The sequence below is a fragment of the Pteropus alecto genome, unplaced genomic scaffold (assembly GCF_000325575.1).
Source record: "Pteropus alecto unplaced genomic scaffold, ASM32557v1 scaffold109, whole genome shotgun sequence".
NCBI lineage: Eukaryota > Metazoa > Chordata > Mammalia > Chiroptera > Pteropodidae > Pteropus > Pteropus alecto.
This window is the reverse complement of record NW_006494608.1, coordinates 1,353,626-1,379,182: the sequence shown is the minus strand read 5'-3', so window position 1 is coordinate 1,379,182 and position 25,557 is coordinate 1,353,626. Positions and strand designations below refer to the sequence as shown.

Here is a 25,557-nt window from a genome sequence, read left to right as displayed (position 1 = left end):
AACCTTTTCTCCAAAAGATTGAAAGAGCCTTGTTTTCTAGTGTTATTTAAAGCTCACAAAGTTACTAGCTCTGTCTGAAACAAGTCTGGCCTGCTACAACCTAGTTCTGTGTGTCTGGCTCCATTCTCACCCATGCTGGCCTTCAATTTTGAAGGAATACAACTGAAGATTTAAGAAACATCTACTTGTTTTTTCATATAGCTTCAATATCAGTTAGGGTTTCTGACATCCATGCTTTTGTGTTCGTGCAATATTTATCTCTCACGCTCAACAATAATTTCATTTTAAAATATCTGTATATAAATTCTGCATTGAAAACTAAGCTCTCTATAAATGACACACTTTATTCTTTTAAAGAGGAGTTTACCTGAGTTCTGATCCATGCTAAAAACACTATTTAACAGGTATTTAATTTTTAAAGTATATTTGTTTCTTTAAGTTTTTAGGTGTTAGGAATCAATATTTTCTTCTTAAAATGGTTTCTAATTGTTTATAAAAAATTCAAAGTCATAAACTATGCAAACTGTCAACATCATATCAACAACCAGAAACATCTATTTTAATAAGGTTGCTATTTCACAGCACCCAAGCACTGGTTAAACTCTTATAAAAAACTCTGAAATTAAAGTGTTCCTTAATTTTAAAATCTGTATTCTATGGCACAAGCACTATAAAGTTTTTTTTTCATTTTGTCTTTTAATTTTATTTTTCCTGTTCTACAGTATTGCTTTACTGCTTACTTGTATGATCTAAAATTGCTACCTAAGACGAAGTAAGATTATAAAATAACTTAACAAAAATAGTAACTACAGAAGCAAGTGTGTTGATGAGTTTTCTGCTACCGTTTTGCTTTGTTTTGCTTCAGGTCTTGTCTCTCTTTCCAGTGCCCTTTGCTGCTTGGGCAGCCCACAAGGATTTACTTTTCACTTACTACTCATCAAACTGACTCTGGATTACAGTAGAAAGAAAAAGGAAAGCTGATGAAGAAATGACAGTGAAGGAAGAGAGCAAAATACCAGAGCAACGCATCTGAGTAACTATTTCTTTTTCACACAAGGTTTCAACACATTCTTTGCATCTTTGACCTTAGGAGATGAGAACTGGAAATTGTATGGGTCTCTCTTATCATAGAGAGAACTAAAAATTTAGAATATTCTATTTATACTCTTTTTGTTGTTGTTGTTGCTGTTGTTCTTAAGGCTAGAAAAATGCTGCTGAAGGGAGTAAGGTTGTAGTTCGCCAGGAATCGGTTTCAAGTATCAACAGCTAATCTCTGTCTTTTGAGAAAAGAGTCCTTCATATTATGGGGGTTTTAAAGGTAGTGATAAAACAAAAAGTATTTTCTGAAACCAGTCAACTTAAAAAAGAAAATGTTTTAAAACCTAGAAAGTTGCCTTAAATAGAAATAATCAGAAATGTTTTCAGTTATTTTGCTACTATTTACATACAATGGTTTTATATTTAGAAGAATAAGTAGCTCTGAAATAACAATAATATGGTCAATTATAGTTGGGCTAAAGAAAATAGCACAAGCATAGAGAAAACCAGGAAGGATATTATCAAATAAAAATTAGACAATATTTACCATATCATCTCACATTGCAGAATTGGGAAGGACAAGAAAATAATAGAAAAAAAAAATGACTCTTACTGAAATGTAATGACAGTCTCTCATAACCACTTCTCCAATTTAAGATTCAGAAGAAATGTGTAAAAAATAGAATTAGTACAAATTTTTATTACAATTTTGGACTAGCTCAGGACAATATGGCTAACAGAGTAATTGACATGTGATCCCAGAACAAGGCTTGACTTGGTAATTTACTTTATTGGGCACATACTTCACCTTACAATAAGAAGCAGAAGAAGCAAAAGAAGCAGAAGCAGAAGCAGAAAGAAGCAGCAGAAGCAGAAGCAGAAGCAGAAGCAGAAGCAGAAGCAGAAGCAGAAGCAGAAGCAGAAGCAGAAGGAGAGGGAGAGGGAGAGGGAGAGGGACAGGGAGAGGGAAAGGAAAAGGAAGAGGTAGGAGAAGGAGAAGAAGAAAGGAAAAAAGAGGGAGAGAGAAAGGGAGGAATGAAGGAGAAAAAGAACATCAATGAAGGTTTGAAATTATATTTAAAGCAGCTATTAGCTCCCAAGTAAAAGTTTGGCCACAAAATACAAATTAATTTAGAAGTTGTATAATTTGGATTTTCAATTAGTGTTCAAATAAATATTGTCATATTTATCTTTTTGCATATTTTTTCTTCAAGCCTAATCCTTCCACATTTGTGTCTTATTTCACAGCCTTACTTTCCACGTAATAAAATGTTAGAAAAAAGCAACGATATCACAATGTAATTGAAAAGTGGAGAGTTGTAGTACCTGCAGACATTAGTTAAATTCTAATTTTGGCAAACAATAAAGATTAAAAAAAGATGCTTTAAATTGTTTGATAAAATGTAGTTTACACGGCAAAGAAACATTCAATAAAAGAATGCCTTCTTTCACTCACCTCTAGAACAATATAAAAGATTTTACATATAGGAAACATGTTACATTCAAACTTTCCTTCATAAGCATTTATTTTTTAAATATTTTAGTGATCTTTCTGCATATTCTAGAGATATGAATCCAAAAGCTTAAAATTCTTAAACACTGAAATGATACTTGAATAATATATATAGTTTCATTAATTGAACTTAGGAATTGAAAAAGAAAATCTGATTTCAAGGCCAGATTTCATGTACTGGTCGTTTAGTATTATTAACAGTATGGTAAAGTACTACTAATATTGATAAATTTTACTTTAACGGACAAAATCGGCTTCACAATTTAAACACCTACTCAGGTAATATACTGAACTTCAATTTAAAAACATTTTAAAGGTAATAAAAATTGAGTTCGTCTGATAAAAAGTAAAAAGCTAACATTAATGTTCCTCTACGTGTAAGTGGAATATTGAGTAAAATGTGCAAGACCAATTAGAAATATGTACTATAAATTCAATTTTGGTGAGTCCTGCACTTGCAAAAGGAATACCAGCACTGTTTTGTATTCAGAAAGAATAATCCTTAATTAATTTGTATTTTTCCAGTATCTATACTGCATACTGTAATACCCTGAAAAAAGTATTCTCAATTAAATCCAAACAAATTTTCCATCTCCAAAATGCATAAATTTGTTGAAGTGATGTCAGTTTCAAAGAAGACATTCACTCACATCTACAAAAATGATTTCCTGAAGTATATGAGAGTTATTCTTGGCATATGTAAAACAGGGTTAGTTTGGCCTCAAAGTTTAATTTTCATACAGAGGGCATGAAAATCAGTCTAAATGGACCAAGAACACTCTGCAAGTGTGTTATTACTGCTGGATCTCCTCTCCCCAGGCCACGTCCACTTCACATCAGCTCGAATATGTTCTAGATAAGCACATTGCTCTTAAAACCACATTAAATACTTTTTGGAACAAGGGAATGTGTAAAATTGTTTTGATACCAGAACAATGAAATATTTTTATGTCTTAAAATCATATGAGAAAATATGCACCAACATGCATTAGGCCAAATGCACTGTAACCCTCACTCCTCTTCTGAGCCATTAGCATACGCTGAGCATTGTCTGGGACAACTCCATTCTTTTTCTAATGTTCCACTTTCAAATACTTTAAAATGCCTAAATTTACCTTGAAAAACAGAGACTCGTTTTACTGGTAAGGAAACTTGCAAAAGTTTTTGATTACACTTGTGATGCTATTAAACATGGTTCTTCACTTTTGTGCCATGTCCACTGCAAGTGTACCAATGAGCACTTTTAACCATCTGTGTCTCTTCTATTCCCTGCAAATGCTTAGATATGCTTGATAAATATTTTTATCTAATTTGCCTCATCTGTTGTTTTTATTAACAACAATTTTAATATCCTCTATTCTGTGATATTTGCAGAAGTCAATACACAGAAACGTGCAGCCAGCCCAGACCCTCAGGCTTGCACATCAAGATGGCAGGCTGACCAAAGGTCCTCTGGGGACAACAGTGCCAGAAGGAGCATTGGACATGGTGACCCATCTGCATGAGATGAGAAAAAAAATAATAAAAAAAAAACAGGAGGTCTGAAATACTGATGAACTAATCTGTCACTCACAAGCTCAGGTCTGCAAAAAAGAAAAGATGCAGTAAACATTTAAAGACCATGAGAGGTAGAAATGTGAGACTTCAATTTTAAATGATATTCAGAACCTGCTTAACTGTTTAGTTTGAAGTGATTTGAAAAACTATCTGCGGGTACCAATTCATCCCATAGTTAAAGGAGTTAGGGAGCTGACTACATACAACTATCAAAATTTCCATTAATTTCCAAAAATTAAATGAATGAACTAAGTTTCTGGATCTTGATCAACTAGGCTGGGAGTATGTTCTTATGTACTAGACTGCTTGATTGCTTGCTTGCGGGGAGAGAAAATCCTGAGGGAAAGCCATTATGAGCTGTATCTACTCTATACACTTTCCTGAGCTGGATCATGGCCAGCAACACAGAGGTCCACTCTTCCCCTCTAGTAGAAGCAACTGGATATTTGATCTTAGAGATGAACGAAAAAACCTAAAGATCATACTGCATGAGAATCTTTTAGTATTTTATATGGAAAATAACATTGAAAATGTGTTATTTGCTCCTCCAACCCCAAGCCATTTAGGAAAAGAACTCAGAACAGAAAATAAAGAAAAGAAAAAAAATAATAATTATTATTATTCCAATATGTATTTGAGAAGGAACACACACAAAAATGTGCATTATCAAATAGGACTATCACATCTGCTGTATAAGGTGATATTGAATTCAAGAGCTGAAAATAAACCATCTCTTTTTTATTATTGTGACTGCAAAGCAATAAAAATTATTTTCACATTCTTGTCTTTACTGTTAGAAGTAGTCATTTGAGTCAATATTCTTATCTGTGCTATAACAATTAAAAGGAAATCATTTCAAATTTGTACATCATCTTTCTTTTTATAGCTGTAGATTTGGGTTCAATTCAGATTTTTTGACTTTTATGGTATGCACATGGGATAGTATACTATATTTCTTTCCTTTTGAATACTTAGTGCTTCAGGTTCAAAAAGTAATATGCATTTTAGTTTGTACATTTTTAGTAGAGAAAATTTTACAACTTCATAATCATGGCTTTTATAATTAACAAGCTGATATAAGTATTTGAGTTTTTAAATAAATAATTTACAAGAAAAAATATTCAGAAAACATGTGGCTACTTGGACACAACTATTTACAAAGTATTCATAACAAGTCATTAACATATATAGTACCTGGACATACTGAGCTTTTAAAAATTACTTAGAGTACACACAAAATACAGAGCTATGTAATAATAACAACAAATTTTAAATCCTGACAAATTAGAAGTTAAGTCTAGTATCTGTAATGTGTATACTTTTTTAAAGCATATACTTGAACCTTTTAAAAGTATATATCTTTGCAATTATTTCCAATAAACAACATTGAATAATAAATTAGAAGTATCACACCTGTTTTTTCACCAAGGTTTCTTTTCCCAAGTAAGATAAATATATACAAAATGAAATCCTATTTCTTATTTGGGACTGAAACACAATAATTTTGCACAGTATTAAGATCATACTATCATATATGAAAGAGAAAACATGCTTGCAATCTAAGAAAAGTTTTATTAAACATGACAAGACAGTTAGTTATCAGGAGCTCAAGTTTTATATACACAAAAAGGTCTTTTTAAACAAGTATTTACTTAATTCTATATGCCACAATAGTATATATACTTCATGTACTTAGTTGTTCATCAGTGAGCACTTGCACTGAAATGGGTATTAACAGTATATAAAATCAGTCCTTACATATTTTCTCCTAAGAAATGTATGCCTGGAGACTTCACTTTATATATGTCTGTATAACAAAACCAACTTGAAAGTTTTAAAAATATGTATTGTTCTGTTGAAACAGATATCTACTGCTTTTAAGAGTTTGAGCTCATGGAAACATGGTATTATATGTCTGACATTTTCCATCTAAAAATACATTATGAAGCATGCTGGTATTAATAAACCATGTGCTTTCAGAACCTTAAAGTGCTTTGCTATATTTTTTAGAAAACAGAATAGGATGATACATTTTCCACCATACTATTAACATACAGGAAACAAATTTTGTGCCATCACCTTGCCAGCTTGTCGTGACTGGAAAGTGTGCAAAAAAAAAAAAAAAAAAACAACTTTTAGGAGTTTATCAATATTTGTAACCATATTGTGATAAGTTAACAGTTCATAATAAGCATAGATAACTTAGAAAAATCTTGGTCAAAAATACATTACAAAAAAAAAAAAGAAAGAAACCACATATATTTTCTTTTTCCTCACCCCACCCCCATCATAGTCAGAAAAATCACCCTTCCTTTGCAGCCGGGCACAAGTATTCCTTTCACCACTCCAGTTATCTGAAGGCAAATGAAAATACAATGATTCTTTGCTGTCCTGATTTAGCTTACAATGCAAACATTTCAACACAAACAGAAAGTACCGATTTAATAGAAAGCATTGAACAGAAAGAGCAAGACTCACTGACCCATTTGGAAGACAAAGACGACAGAACAGGAAAGCTCTAAAAATCAGCTTGTGAGGCCTCTGAGAGATATTCTTCTGGCATTTCATCACAGCAGCCCCAGACCAGTTCACCTCCCTGGATACAGGGAGGAGGAACTAAATAGAGCTGTTTATTAAAGCTGTTGTGCTGGATTGCATTAGGAAACGCAAGCAGACCACCTGGACCTTTCAGATTGTGGCAGTGTTTAATTTGCAGCCTGCCCCTCTGCAGCAGCCAAGACCACTACTACATTTACCAAGCTCAATCACACATCTGGGTTAGAAGTAAAGGCATGTGTATTTATATATTTATATTTGAGAGAGAGGAAGGGAGGGAGGGAGGAGAGAGAAAGAAAAAAGAGAACATAAAAAAATATCAAAATAAAAATACTGAGCAGAAAAATTTTAACTACTACCTAGGAAACATAACACTTTATTCTCTTCTCACACTTTATTTCTTTCAGAGATCACAATCTCAACAGAAAATAAATTCTTAAAAATAGATTTTTTAAAACATTCAGATCAAATTATAAACTAGATGTGTTCTTTGATTTTTTATTGTTTTAGTTTTTGTTTTTAAATATTGCAATGAAGTTTTAAGCTGAGGTTTCCTGGCTAGATTTAATGGGTGCCTTTTGCCTTTTGCGCTTTCAGCACTACGCTGGCAGGTAGCTGGAGATACAGATAGAAAGATGGTACTGTAAATATGAATTATGTGAATCATATGGTGAGACCCTTGTGGAAAAAAGGGGAGTTGAGAAATGGCTGACTCCATACCTGACCAATTACAGCTTGCATGGTTCCCGTGTCCTGCTGGGCTGAGAGATCGCAATCCATCATATCTTGTCTTTGAAAAGGAGAATGGGGGTTTCTGGCATGCATCTGTCAATCAACTTCTGCACTCACAACCATCACCAAAAGCAAGGGGGAAAAAAGTCAAGCTGCTCCACCAAATAGGATGAAACTGTCATGTGACCTCCGGCAGACACGCACACACACATTCACTACCTCCATAGAGCGTAAGAATTTTCTGTAGATATGAAATGACATTGACAAATATCCAATACCAAGTAAATAAAGTGAGACAAACAGCTGTTCACCAAAGACAAAACATTGGCTGTAATCTTTCACTAAAGATTTAACAAACATAAGAAAATTTTTTAATGCTCTAGAAACCTATGTTTAAAACAAAAACAAAATTAACTATTTCATATGATAATTGAAACTGATTTCTATATCACCATATATTTTTTCAATTATAATTAATTATCCTACTTCTCCTAAACTGTCCCTAATGATTTTATTTTCAGATTCTCTAAATGACCTTTTGACAGTATACGGTAATCTCTGTAGTTTTATTCAACGTCACCTTCCTTAAAAAAGCTTGAAATGTTAACCACCACGTAACACAAATACCCTGATATGTTTTTTATTGGAAATGGATATATACAACCGTTTGTGTAAACTGTTATGACTACTCAAATATAAAATATTCGAAGTGTATAAATAGTAGTCACTAAACTTTTCATATTCTAAAAGGTTAGGAAATGATTTACTTTCAGCTCATCTAAACCGATGTAACGTGATGACAAATATTTCCATTTTTTTCATTTATTTTAAGCTATTTGATACCATACTCTAGGATAGATTGATGTATTATGAGTCAGCTACTGTAAGAGTGACATGAATATAATTTAGTAGCTATTTAACCCTTTCAAGATTAAAATCAGAACCTGATTTTCAATACAACCTCACATCTTCTGCAAAGTTGCTCTTTGAAAATACAAAACCATAAGTAGTATATATTAACTTGGTAGCTTTGTGGATTTATTAACGTTTGCATTTGTTTACTTTTTAAACTTAAGTTCATTAGTTGGCATACTCTAACTTTTCAATAATCTTTACAGGAAAACTTATTAAAATGGGGATGTTTTTTCAAGGTGCAAAATTAAAGTTAAGTTTGAGAGGTAAAGTTATGAGATGTTTAATACAGAATATATACAATTATGTATAATATAGCATTCTATTACACCATCGCTTAAAAATTAAATAAAAAGAACTTTAAGTAAGGAAAAAAAAAACATTTTCAATATTTTAAAAGAAAGTTTAAGAGATTGAAAGCTTATAGATTTCCCATTAAGAATTATTCCACAATATAAACTGATTTGCTTGCGCGCGCGCGCGCGCGCACACACACACACACACACACACACGCACGCACGCACGCACACACTCACACTCACACTCACATAATTCAGCATCCCCAAACAAAATGAAATCGTACACCAACTGGTAGCCCTCCCGGGAAGTGACGACTGGAAAGGTCCTCCTAAACAGGATTCAAACGCAGTTAGCGGTGAAAACCTGTCTATGTCTCTGGAGACACAGACCTACCCGGGTGTTTCTGCAGTCACCCCAGATTCTAACGCTGCTTGCGCGCGTCGGTCGCCACCTCTTGCTGGGGAGAGGAGGGAGAAAGGGGCAGCCCAGCTGGGAGATCAGCCGCCGTGGGAACAGGCCAGAGCCGTGCCAAACTTGCCCGAAGCCCGTGGGCTCACAGAGGGCATGTGAGGCGCTACTGCTCCTGGCGTCGCCTTCCTGGGATCCTGACCAGGCAGACATCGGACAAACACGGAGTATGGGGAGACCAGGGAAAGTTGCGGAAGAGGGCCAAGCTGAGTGGCTTCTGACTCTCCACCCTAGGAGGCACTGTCTTTCTGAGCGCCTGACAGCCCCGCGTTGCATCCTCCTGAGCCCTCGCGGGAGCCTAGCCCTGGAGCCAACTGGGGACAAGCTTGGGGCTGGGTTGCTGACCAGCACCTTTGTACCGCAGCCCAGGTGTCCACTCCCACCACTTCACTGCAGGCTTAACCTCCCCTTGGAATCTAAGCTCCTTGGGCACCTTCCCCAGGAAGGGGGTGGGAGGGTGGCAGATTGCAGGATGAGGCCAAAGACCCCTTTTAAAGCTCCATCCTCCAAATAGGCACAGGCACAACTCTGCTTACAATTGGATTGTCTGCCTGACTCTCTGGCCAATATGAATTGCAATCATTACTAGCCAACACAGAGAGCGCCCTGAGCCAAGCACTGGGTCAGACACTGACATTACATTAGCTCATTAAATCCTCTCTAACTGACTAAGGCAGGTACAGTTATTCCCATTTTACAGATGAGACTCAGAAAATAAAAAAGATAACTGCCCAAGATGAATAGAGCCATGATTTGAACTCGCTCTGAATTTAAAGATAGAGCTTTTAATAGGAAACCCAGAAGTCAAGGAACATTTGGAATAATGGCTACCATATGTAAAATATGGACTCATTTAATAAATATCTATAGACCCTGTACTATGTGCCAGGTACTATAATGTGCTAGAGATACAGCAAAACAGACATAGTTCCTCAGAGATATTACATTTTAGTGGTTAGGATAAATATTCATCTAATAATAATAGAAATGTAAATTTCTAAACTATGCTGTGAGCTATGGAGAAAAGCAAGAGGAATTGACCTAGTCTTAGGTGCGTATGTGAGCAAAGGGGAGTCAGCAAACCTTCCCTAAGCAATTGGCTTAAAACAAACTAAAATTGGAAGAATGTTAGGAAAACACAGGAAAGTGAGAAATTGGGTAATGGGGGTAAACATTCTCCACAGAAGATATGTGCAAAAGGTAGGGAGGAACATGGCTTATTGGAGCTCAAAGAAAGCACCATGCCTTGTGTGGAGCACAGCAAGGGAGAAAGAGGCTAGAGGCAAAGACCAGAACACACAAGATCTCCTAGGTTGTATCAAAGATTCCTTACCTTAGCCAGGAGTACTGTGTGGCCACCGAGAATACTTTAAGTAGTGTAGTCCCACACTTGATTTCAAAAGATGTCTCTGCCTATTGTTAAAAGTTAGGGGTGGGTTGGGGGGGTAATAAAAGTGAATTTGGTGAGACCAGCGAGTTATAGGATGATAGTGCTGATGATGCAGGGAACTGGATGATTTCAAGAGGTATAATTCACAGAGTTTGGTGGTTTATTGATAACAGAACTTAAGGAAGAGGGAAATATCTTTCCAGTTGGCACAAAATGCATGGCTGGTGATGTCATTTACTGAGCTAGGGAATCAGGAGGAAGATCAGTTTGTGAAAAGATGGCAGATATCGTATTTTGGTTTGAGATTTATTTTCATTATGATCCTCATGGTAAGAATGATTATCCCCCTTTACCAGAAGAAAAATCTAGGGGTCTGAGAGATGAAGCAACATGCCCGCAATCAGGGAGTAACAGGTAAGTTTTATCTGAAGAAAAAAATCGAGATTCTTGATCCTTGTGTTAGACTGTTCTGGAATGAGTTGGTGGTTCTGACATTGTCCAATTGATTAAGACCTTCCTACCAGGAAACCAAGGTAAATTTTATGATCACAACCAATCTTAGGAGCCCCCATAATGAAAAGTCTCCAGATAACATAAATTAGACATCTCAGTTTAGCATGAAAGTGTGGTTGGGACCTTAAGACCCTGCCCATACAAAAAGGAAGGACTGGTCTCTAAATCTAGCATGGCAGTGGAAGGAAGGCTATGAAGATAAAAACACAAGGGTAGTTTTGAATTTAGCAACTATCGTAAAATCTCTGGTAGGCACTTTGGATAATACAAAAGCTTGAATAAGACTCGCTTCCTGACCTTCAAAGATTAATAATGTGGTGGGAAACACAGACATATATGTAAATGACTTAAATACAACATAGATGGCTTTTTAAAAAATAAACTAAGTGCATAAAAATTTATCTGTGGTAATTGTTTGATTCTATCTGGTAGAAGATGCTTATATTTTTAGGCACCATAATGTACATACAGGCTTAGGTTAGGATCTACTCCACTCCTTACTTCTGACTGAGTTTGGTCTTGGGAGAGTGGCAACTTTTGTGTCATGGGTTTCTTCAGAATTCCTCAGTGGTACTGTAAGAATGGGAGAGATAATGTTTTGTGAGAGCTCATTGAGTTATACTCTGTAAATACACAGCAAATGTCATTTTTGCATATTATAGAGAATATGTATAGATTATAGAGAGGAAGAAAACGATAAATTCTGCTGGAGAATTGAGGAAGACTCCATGAAGATGGTAGAAGGATTTTTGACAAACAGAGGGCATCTTGTATTCAGGTGTAAAAAAATAGCATAAGCAAAACCATCTATTCCTCCATCAGTGTGAGTGGCAGACACTTCTAAGTTTAGAGCAATAGAGAACAAATGAAAAAGAGAAGGAAGTATTTCAATTAATTTTTTCTCCGGCTTCCACAATAGAATTTAGGAAAGAAATTCCTTAAATGAAATATTCACCATTACCATCACCTCTTCTGATTTCCTCTCTTCTTAACAAATTTTCATAAAATCATGCTTTTTCCAACACTTTAAGTTTCCCTCCTTGCATTGCAGATCAGCTAGACCTGCCCTTTTCCCAACACTGACCATCTTGTATACAAGACAGCAACAGGTCACCATAAATCAGAGCAAGCCCTTAACTTCTTAGAAGAGGGATATCCTTAATTTCTTAACCATTAAACCACAAAGGATACTGAGAGATAAATGTTGCACAGAGAACCAAGATAAAGTGGAAGTGCTAGTCACTTCTGTTATTCAATAAATCCTTTGCGATGTTTAAAGTGAGAAGAGATAATACAGTATTCCTCCCATATCCACCGGGGATATGTTCCAAGACCACCAGTGGATGCCTGAAACCGCGGATAGTACCAAACACTATATATTTGTTTTTTCCTACATACATACCTAGGATAGTTTAATTTATAAAATAGGCACAGTAAGAGATTAACAACAACAATAATAAAACAGAACAATTATAAATATTCTGTAATAAAAGTTATGTGAATGTTTTCTCCCTCTCTCTCTCTCTCTGTCTCTGTCTCTCATAACTGAGACAGTTCCTAAGCAATTAATGGGTGGGTAGTATACACAGAGTGGAGACACTGGACAAAGAGATGATTCACTTCTGCGGGGGGATGAAGTGGGGTGGTGAGACATTACATCACCCTACTCAGAACAGTGTGCAATTTAAAACTTATGAATTTTTTTCTGGAATTTTCCATTTAATATTTTCGGGCCATAATTGACCATGGATAACTGAAAATGCAGAAAGTGAAACAATAGAAAAGGGGTTAGCTACTATATAGCTGAGTGTCTCTAGAATTCAAGAACCAAAGAAAATATCCAACAAAAGTCATCAAGAGGAACCCACTTCCACATAGACTTAACATATTTCCACTTGCGCTATTGCAACACATAGGTTTACTTCAGTTCTATTCTCCTGCCCTTTCTCCCTGTTAAGACTTGTTCTTTCTCTTGCTCACTCTTTGTTCCTTGGTTACAGTTTTATTTGTTTTATTTCTCTACTTCTCTTTTTCATTCCTCTGATTCCTGGTCTCTAAAAGATTAATCTCAGCACTCTTCCAACTAGTCTGTTTATTTTTCCCCCAGATCTTTCCCTCTCCCCTCATTTTTCTTATATGCCCACATGACTTTAGCCTTCTTTCTAGAATATGAATCACAGCAGAGGATTCGCTAGAGTTTTCTTACCATGCAGCTGCTGTATGATTTTCAAGGCCAGTGTAGGAACTAAATAACTGCATAGTCGGCGTAAGTACACATAGTCAAGACTTCTCATTGACTTCCTTTCTACAATCTTCAGTTCACTCTCCTTTGGCACAACTCCTGCCCTCTTTTTTTAAGGGCATTTTTTTCCTAGAATTTCATTTGGCACCATCATCGTTGCTTTCTCTCTTTGCATACCCTTCAATACCACATTTTTGCCTATACTTTCAAGTTTTGTAGGTCATTTCTCTAGAATGGTATTTTCAACCACTGTTAGTTTCCTTAAGCAACATCATCAGATGGATTTCACTTCCACAAGCTCATAAGCAGTGTAACTAATCTGTACCCTGAGGTTTATTATTGTTGTTATTTTCATATTTCTAGGGAAACTAGGCAAAGGAAAAGTATCCAAAGCAGAATGATTATTTTTAAAAGAGGACAGGTAGAGGAGAGAAACTCTGTACGCTAAGACCCAGAGACTATAGGATAAAGAGTGGCTTAGCAATGCTAAGCCAGGTACCACTGGTCGTGAGGATCTATAATTTTGATTGTCCTACAACATAATTTGGGAGCATTGTTTTTCCCTAAACACACAGGGACAAGCATTACCTTTCAAAAGAATAGCTGAGAAGTTTAAGAGCCTGTGGACTCTGGAGAAGAGTAGCCTGTCATAACAGGCTTTCAAGAACTGGAAAACTGATTCTAAAAATTATATGAATAGCAAAGTATCTGGAAGAGCCAAACAACTTTGAAAAAGAAGAAAAAGTTGGAGGACTAACAGCTGACATTAAAATACATAGAGCTATAGGAATCAAGATAATGCACTATAGTATTGGATCAAGACAGACAAATGATCAATGGAACAGAGTAGAGAGTCCAGAAACAGATCCATGCATATATGGACAACTAATTTTTTATAAAAGTGCAAAAGGAATTCATTGGATAATTTCAACAAATGGTGCTGGAACAATTAAATAGTCTTATGTAAAAAAAAATAAATTTTGATCCATACCTTACACAATATACAAAAATTATCTTGGATTAGAGACCTAAATGTAACACCTAAGACTACAGAATGTCTAGAAGAAAATGAGGAGGAAATCTTTGTGATCTTGGGTTCAGCAAAGATTTCTTAATATGGTACCAAAAGCGCAAAAGTGATTAAAGTGGTAAACTGGACTTTATCAAAATTACAGACTATTTTTCAAAATACAACGTAGAAAGAATGAAGAGAAAAACTACAGGATGGAAGAAAATATATGCAAATCACATATCTGATAAAGATCTTGTACCCAAAATATATGAATAACTTTCGAAACTCAATAAAACTCAATAATAAAATGGGCAAAAGATTTTGAACAGACACTTGAACCAAAGAATATCTACACATTGCAAATAAATACATGAAAAGATGTCCATTATTTATTAGGGAAATACAAACCGAAACCACAATGAGGTACTACTACACTCTTATTAGAAGGATTAAAACTAAAAAGACTGATTATACCAGATATTGGCCAAGATGTGGAGAAACTAGAACTCTCCTATACTGCTGGCAGGAATGTAAAATGGTACAACCACTTTGTGAAACAGTTCAGATGTCTAAAAAAGTTAAATGTATATCTATCATATGATTCAGCCATTCCACTCCTTGGTGTTTACCCATGAAAAATGAAAGCATATGTCCATTCAAAGAGTTGTATACAAATGTTCATGGCATCTTTATTTGTTGTAGCCAAAAACCAAAAACAAGCCAACTGTTCATCAATAGATGAATGGATAAATTGTGTATATCCACATGACGGAATGCTATTCTGCAATAAAAAAATAATTGAACTGTTGATACACATGAAACATGATGAACCTCAAAATAATTATCCCGAGTAAAAGGAGCCAGATAAAAAAGAGTACACTCTGTATAATGCCATTTATATAAAATTTTAGAAAATGCAAACTAATGTATAGCAAAAGAAAACAAATTAGGATATAAATAATACACAACAAACTGCCGTATTTAAAATATACCACCTAATAACTTTTGACATACATATAAAGCAAAGTATGGAGCAGGAAGAGGTAAAGAGAGATTTAAAAATTTGCAAGAAAACATTTGGGGCAATGAATATGTGCAACTACCATCACACCTTAACAACCATCCACACTACTAGACCTGTTTTATTACCCTTTTCTGCTTTCTTGGCTAGAGTATTCTAAAACAAATTCCAAATTTCATGTTCTTTTACTCCAAAATATTTTAACGCAAATTTCAAAAAAAAAATAAATAAATAAAAGACATTCTCTTACATGACCACAGGCCATTTTAAAAATTGATAATTATTACTTAACACTATTAATCCTTTAATAATTTTATAGCATGTAATATTCAATATTATAATATTAAGTCTAACTCAAAATTGATATAGTATAAAAAATGTCTTTTTACTGTTGGCTTGGTTGAATTAAGATTCAAAAAAGGTTCATTGTATTTCCTTATATCTTTTACATTTCTCATAGAACTCTTAACTACAAGACATCCTCTCTTTATTTTGTTCTTTATACTTTAAACATTGAAAAACTTAGTCTATTCCATGTTCTGAATTTTGCCAATAGTTTTTTCCTGATATAATTTAACTGGTTTCTCTGTCCCCTGTATTTCCTGCAGACTAGGAATTAGATCAAGAGACTTGCTTATATTCAGGTTCAAATTTCATCATAGACTTGCTTATATTCAGGTTCAAGTTTCACATTGCATTTCATTAGGAGGCACCTAAAGTCTCTTTATCTTATTTGTAGTGATACTAAAACTCAAGGTTCAGGTGTTAACAACCCATTCCCTTCATTGCAAAAATTTCCATTGACATTTCATCAAACATTTTTATGGCCCATTGATGACCATTGTCTGGAGTTGTTATTCTTTGGAAGTTGTGAAATGGTGATTTTTCTATTTCTGTAATTCCTTCTGCATTTATTAGCAGTTTTTATACAGAAAAACTTGCCTTCATCCACTGATGGTGGGCAAGATATGTGGTTCCTCTGAAACAGTGTATAATCCAAAGACAGGATAAGTGCTGGATTCTTTTCCTTACATTATCAATTTTCAGAGCGAGTTTGTGCCCTAGCAGCCTCCAACTTTGTACAACGAATTATGTTTTATTTCCTTTTTAATATCACAAATAATTAATAGATTTTTATATTTTCAGTGAGTTTTAAACAATTGCAATTGTTATTTTCACTGATGCTCAGATTGTCACATCTTTTGCCATGGGAGCCATGAAGCTGGCAATAAATACTTTTGAAATGATTTTATTAGCCTTTGATAGCTTCCTTGCTTTTCATGCCAATGAAGTGTTCCAGAATCTTCCTGTACTTTTCCTATACCAGTCCTAGGTTCTTTTCCTTTTTCTTTTTTATTTTTTTTAATTAAAAAATTTTTTCAACTACAGTTGGCAATCAACATTACTTTATATTGGGTTCAGGAGTACAGCATAGTTATTAGACATTTACATAATTTACGAAGTGATCCCCTCAATTAGTCTAGTACACACCTGGCGCTATAAATAATTAACACCATATTATTGATTGTATTCTCTATGCTGTACTTCACATCCCCATGACTATTTTGTAACTACTACCAATTTGTACTTCTTAATTTCTTCACCTTTTTAACCCAGTCCCGCTCTCATCTAGCGGTTCTCTGTATCTATGAAAATGTTTCTGTTCTGTTCGTTTATTTATTTTGTTCTTTAGATTCCACATATAAGTGAAATTATATGGTATTTGTCTTTCTCTGTTGGACTTATTGTACTTACCATAATACCCACTAGATACATCCATGTTGTCGCAAATGGTAAGATTTAATTCTTTTTTTATGGCTGAATGTATTCTATTGTATATATGTACCACCACTTCTTTATCCAGTCGTCTATTGATGGACACTTAAGTTGTTTCCATATCTTGATTATTGTAAATAACACTGCAGTGAACATGGAAATGCTTATATTTTTGAATTAGTGCTTTGAATGTCTTTGGGTAAATACCCAGAAGTGGAATTGCAGGGTCATAAGGTAGTTCTATTTTTAATTTTTTGAGGATTCTCCAAAATGTTTTCCATAGTGGCTGCACCAATTTGAAATCCCACCAACAATGCATGAGTGTTTCCTTTTTCTCCACATCCTCATCAACACTTGTTGTTTTTGATTTACTGATGATGGTCGTTCTGACAGGTGTGAGGTGATAACTCATTGCAGTTTTAATTTACAGTTATCTGATCATTAGTGACATTGAGCATATTTTCATATGTCTATGGACCATCTGTATGTCTTTTTTGGAGAAATGTCTGTTCAAGTCCTCTGCCCATTTTTAAATTAAATTGTTTGGGTTTTTTGGTGTTAAATTATATGAGTCCTTTATACATTTTGTATCATTGGCCAATATCTTCCCTCATTCAGTAGGTTATCTTTTCATTTAGTTGATGGTTTCCTTTGCTGCGTGTAATATTTTTAGTTTGATGTAGACCCATTTGTTTATTTCTTTTTCTGTTTCCCTTGCCCGAGGAGATATAAAAGAAAAAATATTACTACCGGCAATGTCAGAGAGTTTACTGCCTAGGTTTTCTTCTAGGAGTTTTATGATTTGGGGTCTTACATTTAAGTCTTTAACTCATTTTGAGTTTATTCTTATATATAGTATAAGAAAGTGGATTAATTTCATTTTTTCCATGTATCTGTCCAGTTTTTTCTATACCATTTATTGAATAGACTGTCTTTATCCCGTTGTATATTCTTGCCTCCTTTGTCATAGATTAATTGACCATATAGGCATGAGTTTATTTCTGGGCTCTCTATTCTGTTCCATTGACTTACGTGTATGTTTTTATATCAGTATCATGTTGTTTTGATTATTAAATTCTTTTAGTATAGTTTAATACAGATAATGTGATACCTCCAACTTTGTTCGTCTTTCTCAAGATTGCTATGACTATTTGGGGTCTTGTGTGGCTCCACATAAATCTTAGGATTATTTGTTCTAGTTTTGTGAAAAACATCATTTGTATTTTGGTAGAGCTTACATTGATTCTGTAGATTGCTTTGGGTAGTATGAACATTTTAACAATGTTAATTCTTTCTACCCATGAGCACAGTATATGCTTCCATTTATTTGTATCTTTTTCAAATTATTTCTTTAATATTTTTTAATTTTTTGAGAATAGGTCTTTACTTCCTTAGTTAAATTTATTCCTAGGTATTTTTGATGCAATTGTAAGTGGGATTATTTTCTTAATTTCTCTTTCTGATAGTTCATTATTGGTGTATAAAAATGCAACTGATTTCTGAATATTAATTCTGTATCCTGCTACTTTACTGAACTCATTTATCAGTTCTAATATTTTTGGTGACATTTTTAGGGTTCTCTCTATATAGTATTATGTCATCAGCAAATAATAACAGCTTTACTTCTTTTCCAATTTAGATTTTTTTTCTCCTATTGCCATGGCTAAGACTTCCAATACTATGTTGAATAATAGTGGTGAAAGTGACTAGATTCTTATTAAAGAAAAATGGTACTTAGACCACTGATGATATAATGTTTCAGAGATCAAAACTAAAAAAAAAAAATTAACAGAGAAAAATCATGAATTCATGTTGATATTTCCGATTCAAAGTTTAATATTAGAGATTTTCCTTGACTTCTTTAATTTTATACTTCTATCTCTTGTCTCTATTTTCTCTTATGATAAATATTTTGGTTCAAAATAACTAACATAATTACACACTTTTTAATCTACAGTATAAAATAGTTCATAAAATGAGACTCAATCTTGGTCATTCCATATCTATTTATTAATTTATTTTTCAGTAACAAGATAAACCATTTTGATGAAGAAATTCAGTTTTTCATTTGTGAGAAGATTATATTTATTCTATCTATGAGTATTTCTTGTTCTTTTTATTACCAATTATATCTGTAGTTGGCAATCTACATTTTTTTATTCTTACATATATTTGCAGAATGTTAGTATGGGCTCCATGCAGATTTATATAGTTTTTGGTTTGTTAATGTTGGAATGGTGCCATTTTCAATCATACCTATGATCTTATCAAGAATATTAATGGCTGGGTCCTTCTCAACTTTTATCTTTATGTACTCATACAATGAGTAAATAAATCTTTCCTTTTTAAAATTGTTGATGCAGAAGCTGGATGTTGATGGTTTGTGTGCTTTGTTCAACCATTTAGGTGCTTGTGGGTTTCTGGGATGGAGATGAGACAAGGAACAGCCATAACCCAGGAACATCATCCCTTTTTATTCCAAATCAACCCCCCACCACCACCTGTGTGGAATAGCTGATCTATTGCATTTTAAATAGTTGATTTTATTCCAAATCAACCCCCCACCTTGGTGTGGAATAGCTGATCTATTGCATTTTAAAATCCTTCTCTCTAATGAATTTTCTTCTTTGCTCAATAGATTATTTTCAGTGACTATAAAATTGTTGTGGGCTCCTCTTCTGTCTGCCACCACTCTCTTAGGAAATCCATCAAGTAATGGAAAATAAAAATGTGGTTTGGCATCTTGATATCTTCCCACTGTCAGAGAATGGTCTCCAAGGTGAATGTTTTCTATTCTTTGCCTAGTTAATTGTTCCTGTCACATGATTAGTAGGTTTAATCTTCTATTTGGGTTCTTTCTAACTCTAAATTTTTTCTTGCATAAGTCTAATACATCTTCTTTCCTATCAATGTGCTTTATTTTCTTCTGGAGGATAATCGTAACTCCTTGATTCATTCTTCATACCTGATTTCTCTCTTATCCTGGCATCTCTTTATTAGTAGTTTCGTGATATTTGGAAGTATATTAAATTCAGATTGTCATCAGACTTTGATCTAAAATTAAGGGATCACATTAGGATAAGGTTTATAGTATTTCTATATTCAGCAAATGCAGTGTTTTTCTTTGAAAATGACAGAGAAATATTCTCAGACATGGTGTTCCTGGCTATATTTCATTACTATATATTCTTGATGAAAAACTGACCCAAAGCAATAATAATATATAACCCAATTAATAAATAATAAATAACCCATAACCAGAAGTTTTGGGGACTTGTACTGGAACGCTGGCTGGGGAGCCAAGTGTGGTGCTGTGACCTCCGGGGGGATCTCCACAGCTGAGATATCCCTCTCGATTTTTTACCACCACATGTGGGTATGGGAACAGACTATTATTTCATGTTTCCACCCCTCCTACCAATCTCAAGGTGGCTTCTTCTGGATGTCCTTAGTTGTAGGACTTTTGTTTAGCTATACTTCAGGCGATTCTCAATGATGGTTATTCTGCATTTTAGATGTAATTTTAATGTGGTTATAAAAGTAGGCGAGTATAGCATCTATCTATTCTGCCATCTTGATTAGAAGAGCTACAATCAGACATTTTTTGAGTGTTCAATGTTCTGGGGCATATTTCCTCTAAAGTAAAGAACAAATTGCTGCAGCTTTCATCTTCCACTCCTAGTAAGAATCATAATTCGTAAGGACATCTTTAGATATCAGATATCAATTTTCATGTGCTACTTTGACCTATTAACCAGGTGACCCCAAAACTTTCTTACTTGGAATAGAGCATGTAACAAGAGAAAACACTACATAGCTGCTCTCTACAGCAGTATATGTGGCTATTTTAAGTGGGTGTTTTAAGTGGGTGAATCTAACTGATATGGTCACAGTAGTAAAACCTTGAAAAGAGAGTAAACCAGAAATTACGGTTTATAACAATTTTAGAAAGAGAAGAGAAAGGAAATATGAACTGTATAGCAAAAAAGAAAACAAAAAGTTTGAAACCTGTTGCTTCTGGGAAGCAGGATAGAAAGAGACAACTGTGTTTCTTTATAAGCCTTTTATTATGATTTTACTTTTTAACTATAAGTCTATATTGTGATAAAAATTTTTAAATTATTTTTAAAATTAATAATTTGCATTAGTAAATTACTTAACAAAATAAAAATATCTTATTCTTAAAATTAATCTCATCTTTGTTTTAAAACCTAAATGTCCAATAGAAAATTTTGAGAAGGGGAATTAAAATCTCTCGCTCTCACTCTTGCTCTCTTTCTCTTTCTCTCAATTTTTTTAATGCGCATTATTTTATTCGGTCTTTCATTCTCTATTGATGACATTACTTAAACATATTCTTGAGTAATACATGTTTCCTATGCCATTTCTGTTTTTTCACAGAATTATTAAGGAAACATCAGCTGAATCTCCGATGTGATCCCAGAAAGTACATGTGCATCCTCCTCTGAAATCTATGTGATGTTTTCATTGTGGATGGTAAATTCATTGTTGCTATTTGAAAGAAATATAAAACATATTGTTTAATACCTGAGTAAAATCAAAATTTTACACTTTATTGCATACTTAGATTTTGCAAAGAAATGTAAAATTACCTATTTATTCACAAAAGTCAATGATTTGGTGGGTTTCTTAAAACCAAAATCTGTCCTTTTTACAGCACAATCAGTAGTCAATGTTACTATCATTCAGCAAGTGAAGGGCGGCTAATGACTGGCTTTCCAACATACCAACACTTAAATTCCCTTTCAGACAAAGAATTCTGGCTAGGGTTTAGAAACTTCTTGGTGGAATGTGCTGCTTTTTCATTAAAGCAGTGAAGAGCTTTAAAATACCTTCCGAGCTTTATGACAATCCTGTTTTCAGTCTGGTGAAGTTTCTATAACTTGGTGATGTGAACTCTCAGGCAAAGCAAATTATCTGTTAAAAATAATTTTTTTTTCTAAGAAAATGACTAGATTTCCCTTGGAGTTAGGGAAAAGGCAAGAACAAAAATCTCTCAATGTACAGGAACAGGTCACCCTGTAAGACAGCTTCAGTTGTGCACTGCACAACTCCAGAGAGCGCTATTTATGTAGACTATGATGAGAATGGTGCTCCCAGAGATGTGCCAACAGATGTGCCCTGCAGTCTCAAGCAAAGATAATGGACCTTTAGATTACTACTATATATGCTGTCATTCTGCATACAAAGGTATTTTCAGTACTTAAAACGAATAGAGTAAAACTTTATTAACTTTCTCCTGATTAGAAAACACATGTTCTTTTTATAAATTTTAGTATCTCCATAAAAGCACAACCAAGAAAATAGAAATCACTAGAAATATATTACAAGTATGTTTATTATAATTGCATTAATTTGCAAATAATTGACATATTTACTATATTCACCTATTTAAGATTCTCACTTTATTCACTTTTTTTTTTCCAGTTTCAGCTAAATGTTTTTCTTCTTAAAACTTCCTCACAACTTTTGCTAAGTTTCTTGCTGGATAACTTTTGTTTTCAGTTCTTATTCTGAGTAGAATTTTTTTTTTTGAGATATGCAAATCTTGACCTTCTGGCTATATTAGACTCTTCTTCTAAATCCACTCTTCTGAACCATCCAAAACTAGGCTGTTTACCTTTTCTTAGTTTTGTCCTTTGAGTCTCTACTCCTGAATCCTGAATATCTACTGCTTGCAGAGTAACTAGCTGGAAACCATATATCGAAATAAACCCTTTGATATTCTGTTATTTCTTGAGTTACAGCCAGAGCAAATGATTAACACTGTGAAGCTGCTGATGCTATTCTGAAAAACTCTGATGCAAGATATCTCTTGCTATCTATTTTACTCAATTACTGGCATAAAAGTCACACTTCATGATAAATGGCAAATCTTTATCCTGCCCCTCCAAATGAGACATCTAACCTGTTAAGAAACATAGTGACAACTTTTTCACCATGTTTGCAGTTTGAATAATGTAATTCTATTCAACTTGAGTTACTTTAAGTATATCCTGCTATGAGTATTTTCAACACATCTTCCTCTATGAGCACAATTATGTCTTACAGAACAATGGGCTGAGAATGCATCAAAGAGAAGGGCTATTTTAACAGTCCAATGCAGTGAACTGGTTGTCAAGAAATCTTAGTTTTGCAACAGCTAAACATGGAAAACAGCATCTGTCTATAACTGTATGCATATCTGAAGGATAATATTGCTTACATAAGAAAATATTTGCAGTTTCAAGTATTCTGTAGCCTTAATGGTGAGCCTGGTAAACAGTAGAAGCAGCAGAATCCTCTAATATTAAATTGAAAGAAACCTGAAATTTAAAAGACCTCACGGCCAAATTCTCCTAGAAGACTTTGAATAAGTGTGATCCAACAATGTTTTTTTTTTTTTTTTTTAAATATGAAAGCAAGCCAATGCTGCAGACCGAAGCCCACAAGTATCAGCTGAAGTTCATTCAGTAACTTGGCTAACTACTGCACACTTCATGAAAAATACTTTAAACAGACAACCCAGGGCATAAGAGGTTAAAAGCCACAGAGGCTTATTTTTCTTAACAATCTCACCCATGATTAAGGGCAGAGAAAAATATTCTTATTTGGCATTTATCTAGTATTTGAGGATTAAAAAGCCAATTTTGGACTATGCCAGTTGTTTGTCCACACGACAACTCTCTAAAGGTTTGTTTGACACGTAATATTGGCATGATTACCTGAAGGCAATCAAAATTAAATGCCTTAAAGTATCACAATTTATTCCTTTATTAGTTTGTTAGGGTTGCCATCACAAAATTACCATACCATGGATGATTTAAACAACAGAAATTTATTTTCTCACAATTCTGGAGGCTAGAAGTACACAAAGTGTTAAAATCAGAGTGTTGGTTTTTTCTGAGGCCTCTTTCCTTTGTTTGTACATGGTTGTTTTCTCCCTGTGTGTGTGTATGTGTCCTCATCTCTTCTTCTTATAAAGACACCAGTCATATCAAATTAGGATCCACCCATATGAACTAAGTTTACCTTAATTACTCTTTAAAGACCTATCTCCAAATATAGTCACATTCTGCGGTACAAGGGATTAAGACTTCAACATATGAAATTTGGAGGGACAGAGTTCAGCTCATAACAGTTTCCTACTCAAAAACTTTCCCTGCCTAGTTTTAAAAACTCCTTCCTGTGATTCTTCCTCTTGCTCACTGATATCCAGTCCTATGGCCCTCCTCTCACCAATGCCTTGCTGTTCTTAAGGTCTCAGCTTAAATGTCTATTCTCCATTGAGTAGGTATCATATTCGGCTCCCTCTTCTTTCATAGTATTCTTTACTTTTATTTTATAGTACATTTTATATCATAGTTTGCACAGACATATTTATTTGCATGAACATTTAAATCATTCAATAATATTTATAAAAAGTCTAATAGGTACTAAGTAGAATAATCAAAAGAGATATCCTCCCAGCCTAAATCAAGCTTGTAGAAATTAAAAATAACGACAAAAAAGTTTTTTATATTTTTTTATTTACCATTTCCAGCGCTCTTTATTCTTTTAAGTGAATTGAAATTTCCATCTGGTACCATATTCCTTTTGCCTAAAGAAGTTCCTTGAGTACTTACTTCTTATAGTGATGGTTTGCTGGCAATTAATTTTCTTAGATTTTGTATGTCTAAAAAAAGTCTTTAGCCTTACTTTTTGAAAGATGTTTTTACTGGACATAGAATTCTAAGTTTACAGCTCTTCTTTTTTTCTTTCAATATTCTGAAGGTATTTCTTCACTGCCCTTCTGTATTTCCAATGAGAAGTAGGCTAAGCATTCTTACCTTTGTTCTTCTGCATATAATCTGCCATTTTTCTCTGGCTGCTTTTAAGATTGAGAGACTATGTCTTTAAAAAGATCAATTATGGTGTGTGTTAGTTTTCCTTATATTTCTTTTGCTGGAAGATCATTTCTTCAAAAAAAATTTTATATATTTTTTTCTTCTCACTTTGTGGAGCTTCAATTACACATTTACACATTTAAAGGCACTTGATATGGTCACATAACTCATTGATGCTCTTTGTATTTTTCCCTAGTCTTTTTAATGTCTGCTTTATTTTGCATAGTTTCCATCACTATATCTTCAGGTTCATTAATCACTTATTTTAACATTTAATCTGTTGTTAATCTCATCTATTAGTTTTAAATTTCAGATATTATACTTTTTAATCTCTAAAATCTTGATTTGGGTGTTTTTGCTTAAGCTATGCTTTCCTCTACCCTGTCGAACATGTGGTGTATATTTATAATAGTTGTCTTAATGTCCTTGTCTATTAATTCTAGCATCTGTGTTATTTCTGGGAAAGTTTTTATTAATATTTTTTCTTAGTTATGGGTTGTAATTTCCTTTTTCTGTGTATTTTGGTAATTTCTTATTGGCTACAAGACTGAATTTTTACTTAGATAAATGACATCATTATTATTATTATTATTATTATTATTATTATTATTATTCCTTTAAACGATTGTGGACTTTGTTCG

At 33.9% G+C, this 25,557-nt stretch overlaps 1 protein-coding gene across 2 annotated transcripts in view; it reads right to left on the bottom strand.

Annotated features, from left to right (window-relative positions):
• Positions 1–7,434, bottom strand: part of POU6F2 (POU class 6 homeobox 2) — a 455,705-nt gene extending 448,271 nt beyond the window's left edge. For both annotated transcript variants that reach the window (XM_006925339.1, XM_006925340.1), the window contains exon 1: positions 7,385–7,434. The gene's annotated coding sequence lies outside the window, so the exon portion shown is untranslated. The remainder of the gene's footprint in view (positions 1–7,384) is intronic.
• Between the last annotated feature and the right edge of the window lie 18,123 nt (positions 7,435–25,557).